At 40.8% G+C, this 5,090-nt stretch overlaps 1 pseudogene; it reads left to right on the top strand.

Moving 5' to 3' along the window:
• Positions 1-4,486: 4,486 nt before the first annotated feature.
• LOC124717321 lies at positions 4,487-4,604 on the top strand (annotated as a pseudogene).
• Positions 4,605-5,090: the final 486 nt, after the last annotated feature.

Here is a 5,090-nt window from a genome sequence, read left to right as displayed (position 1 = left end):
GAACCAGGCATTAAGCACACAGTCGTGCGAAACCTTCAATTCTCCCAAATCTCAAACTGCCGCATTACATACACAAGAGGAGAAGCAACACTTCTGTTAGATCAAGAACATGTCGTGCTTAATTTCCTCACAACAGTACACATAAGATACACGATATAGTTGTCCTAGTTGCCTGAACCCATTTTTTACGAGAGAGTAATGAATAGAACATCTGCTGGGTTTCTCTAAACAGGACCTCCTGCATGTACAGATACTATCGAGGTGAAAAAAAAGGTCAAGATTTAATTGATCTTTTGAGCCATTAAAGAGTGTGGATCGAAATTACGATACAAACTACGCTTGGTGGGAACACTGCATCTAAGAAATTTTCATATACACTCCACGCATCCTTGTCGGAAAGAATATTTTATTTTAACCACTTCACAAGAAACACTCGCATTTAAGATGATGGCAGTTCACATCGCTGTCCAGTGGCCCTCATGTAAGTGTTCTTTGATTTCTCTAAATCGCTTCAGGCAAATGCCGGGATGGTTCCTTTGACAGTGCACAGCCAATTTCCTTCCCCATCTTTGAGACAATCTGAACCTGAGCTCCATCTGTAACGACCTTAATGTCGATGGGATGTTAAACGCCGTTCTTCCTTCCTTCCTTCCTTCACTGCAGATTCATCTCCCGGTGCGTGTCAGCGACAGCATTTTGCACACCGTATAATGACGACGAATCGACTCAGTTTCTAACTGCATAGCTAACCGAAAATCAGACTAAAATGAATAGGAAATATATCATGAGATGGCCCAGTGATCTGTGACTAGACTTGAACTTAGAAGTATGCAAGGGTGAAGGCAAGTGACACTTGTACGCACGTATGTACGCTACATGATAAAACGCGCGCGCGCACGCACACACACACACACACACACACACACACACACACACACACAAAGGCACGCATGCTCGCGGCGGTAAGGCGGGAGTGTGTGAGTGCGTAATGCCAAAACATAACTGCAATAACGTCATTCTACCTTGGTAACCTAATTAAAACAGCAAATGTTGAAAGTCTATAGAAGCTCGCTTCAGGCTGCAACCTTAGGGAAATTATTAGCGACATTGCGTGAGTATAAAAGTTCCCTGACATAGTAGGAGACGGTGCACAGTGAAAGCTTCGGCCTTGTCTCAAAAACACAGTGCTCCGTATCTTTTGGGAACAATTCTTCTCCCCAGAATATAGTAGCAATAGACACATCATTTTGCCTAAATTAATCAGTAAGTCATAAATTCTGGCGTCACTGGGCAGAATACACGTCATCGTCATTGAACGTATGTACAATGCCTTGTTTCCTTGGTCGACTTGCGTTCCTTCTCCATTTTCGGCTGTAATTGGGAATTATCTTAACCAGTCTTCCAGCTCTGTTTATATGTTGTTTCAACCTACCGTAATAACTGGAAAGCTATTGCCTCATTAAAGGCACATACATTCATTTCAAATGTTTTCATTTTCTATGAAATCTCTTTTTGAGCAGCCCATCGCTCTTCTCAACAATCTCATTTATGCTATTTGAATTTCTCTGTCACCTTTCTTTTTATTTATCCGACTCTCTCTTCTATATAATAATAAGTGTGCCACTGTAGTTGTATAAAACTTATGTTTTATCTTTTCGAGTTTTTAAGTATTGTGCTCATTGCTTCATATATTTCTTGAAATTTGTGTAGCTTTTAATCAATATTATTATCATTTATTATGATACTCGTAACACGAGTCGCGCCTCAGATGTTTAAGAATGTACAGTTGTTCCGCAATTTTTGACTGTATTGGGTATTTACCTGGAAAGGTAATAACTTTAGTTTTATGCAATAAACTGCTAAGGTTATATTCTCTACATATCTGGATTAGCAGATGTCCTGCTAACTAGAGACCATCCTCACTTTCTTTTATTATTAATTTACACACTGAAAGTATAACAGTGCTGCCTCGTCTCACAAGTATTCAGTGACACCATACACTTCAATTCCAAATGTTATTTTCAGCACTTCCATAACCGTCTTCTGTTCAAGCTAGCAAAGAAATGTGTTTCAGAGTGAATATGAGAAAAATTGCTGGACTCAGCACAAGAAAATAAAAACAATATACATAGTTTGCCATGTCCATAAATACATGCACTTCAAATGGAGTGATGTTTCGTAAAGTTCAGTGTCCGATAGTTATTAATAAAGCATAAATCAACAAACCCTTTCGGAATCGTGGATTTTCAAACCCCATTTCGCTCAAGAGCAAGGGAACTGCCATTAAATAAGGATCTAAGATGAAACTGACAGCTTACTGCAACAGAGCAGGAAAACTTTTGAATAAATGAGGCGTCCGTTATACTTGTAGCACAACTTTCTGGTCTACATGTAGATAAGTCCGTAACCGTTCGTGTGAGTGTTTTAAGTAGTGAAAACTTTGTGGATCCCAAGTTCAGACTTAGCCATTGCCTAATTCTGAACAACAAACATCAGCAATGGTGACCCTAGGCTTCCGGCATAAGAAGTCACCCTCGTTCTTTCAACGACCCTGTCGAAGGTGGCAGAGGAGGGGACAGTTTCAGGAGAGCCTATTGCCATTAGGGTGGAAAACTGGCCCCAAAACGCCGAAGATACAGCATTGATCAATGGCATGAGGATAAAGAAAGCAGAGGTAACCACTGCATTAAAGACACACAAAGTATATCCACAGGACACGTGGCCTGTAACTGAAAAAGTGTCATGTCCTTTTCAAGGATAAAAGATTCTAGATTAGTTTCCCATTTCCATCTCTGAGAAGGTAATGTTTGCAGGGAAATATGTGGAATACTCGGACAAGAAATGGTATTCTCAGGACTGATACAGCATACAAAAATGTTAAAACAGTCTTCGGTGAAATTAGAAGGAAGAACGTTACAGTGACGTGCTTGAGGAACAAATGTAATTGATATGAAAGGCATAGGGAATACAGAGTTAGTGTCACTGTTTAAGAACTTTGGAAATATCAAATAAGGCGGAAGGAATAGATAATATTTCCTCCTAATTTCTGAAATCATTAGGGGTAGAGGAAACCAAGTGACAAATGAAGTTGGTGCGTAGAATTTATGAGTCCGGAGACATACCATCAGAACTTTGAAAGGTGACAGTTCTGTTTAGAACGGGATTACTGTTGCAAGTAAATTCCAACATGCCCTGATTGGTGAAAGCTCTGTCGTATCATAGACAAACGTATTTCCCATTAAATCAACTAACGAACACAATATGAGAAATGAAATTTATATGAGCAGTGTACATTTATCTTAACAGTTAGACTGTAAACGACAGATACATTAAATAAGAAACTGAACAGGTGAAAGTGAAGAAACATCTCTAAGATTCCAGCAATAGTGAATGTGTTTTTGAGAGTCGGCATACAGCCTGTCACGGTGCAGTGGATGTGAAAACACAGATTTGTGATTATGACAGTCAAATATGAACAAAGAACATATATATTTTGTAAGTAGGCTGTTCATGTTTTCTTATTGGTAACGCCACGTAGCGCTCTGTGTGAGAATCACTGGCTGTGCTGTGTGCAGTCTGTGGCTGGTTTGCATTGTTGTCTGCCATTGTAGTGTTGGGCAGCGGCAGCTGGATGTGAACAGCGCGTAGCGTTGCGCAGTCGGAGGTGAGCCGCCAGCAGTGGTGGATGTGGGGAGAGAGATGGCGGAGTTTTGTAATTTGTCATGAACTGCTATATATATTATGACTTTTGATGATATTAAGGTAAATACATTGTTTGTTCTCTATTAATATCTTTCATTTGCTAACTATCCCTATCAGTAGTTAGTGCCTTCCATAGTTTGAATCATTTATTTAGCTGGCAGTAGTGGCGCTCGCTGTATTGCAGTAGTTCGAGTAACCAAGATTTTTCTGAGGTAAGCGATTTGTGAAATGCATAGGTTAATGTTAGTCAGGGCCATTCTTTTGTAGGGATTTCTGAAAGTCAGATTGCGTTGCGCTAAAAATATTGTGTGTCAGGTTAAGCACAGTCATGTATAAATTGTTCTTCAAAGGGGACGTTTCAATTTCTGTACATTTGCGTACACAGTCTCTGCAAGCTATGCCACCATCACACTGTACCTGTTTACTGTAACACGTACGTGGTGTATAGAATAAGGCATGCTATCTTTCGTGTGAACTTATTATGTGTGCGATCGCAGAAGTAATCAATCAGTACAGCCAATGTATCTATTTGTGCGAGCGCAAGAAGACTAAAATACAGTATGAGTCTCGTTAATGCAAGTAAGTATCAAATGAACTACTAGGAAAAGCAAAGTAAAGGAGGAATGTTTTTGTAACACTGCATATAACTAAATTGTTAAATCAAATGAAAAGACTAATACATGATCCCAGAGTGCGCAAAGTGACACGTGTTGGACTAATGGAAATACGTACTCATCATCTAAACGAAGTTTCCACCCAAAAAACAAAGCATTTAATAAGATGGGCCAACGGCCTTGCCGCAGCGGTAACACCGGTTCCCGTCAGATCGCCGAAGTTAAGCGCTGTCGGGCTGGGCTAGCACTTGGATGGGTGACCATCCGGTCTGCCGAGCGCTGTTGGCAAGCGGGGTGCACTCAGCCCTTGTGAGGCAAACTGAGGAGCTACTTGATAGAGAAGTAGCGGCTCCGGTCTCGGAAACATACGACCGGGAGTGCGGTGTGCTGACCACATGCCCCTCCATATCCGCATCTAGTGACGCCTGTGGGCTGAGGATGACACGGCGGCCGGTCGGTACCTTTGGGCCTTCATGGCCTGTTCGGGATGAGTTTAATAAGCTAATCTCTCAGGAAGAGTGGTGGTGGTAATTATACTACTCTTCGGTGTAAATGATCGAAACCAGTTTCTATACCTAGCTTCGTAGCTAACGACGTTATAAACACACAACAAATTAGTAACGACACGTCGAACTTAACTACACTTGTACTGCTCATAACAATTTCGCATCATGGCTCAGTGAAAATTTAACCATGAAATGTTAGTACCTCACGAATGATTAACGGAATAACTTTGCAGATATGATATCCCTTCCGATAAAGCCAATAACAGAA

The sequence above is a fragment of the Schistocerca piceifrons genome, chromosome 1 (assembly GCF_021461385.2).
Source record: "Schistocerca piceifrons isolate TAMUIC-IGC-003096 chromosome 1, iqSchPice1.1, whole genome shotgun sequence".
Lineage (NCBI taxonomy): Eukaryota > Metazoa > Arthropoda > Insecta > Orthoptera > Acrididae > Schistocerca > Schistocerca piceifrons.
The sequence above is the reverse complement of the archived record's forward strand: the minus strand, read 5'-3'. Positions and strand labels throughout refer to the sequence as shown.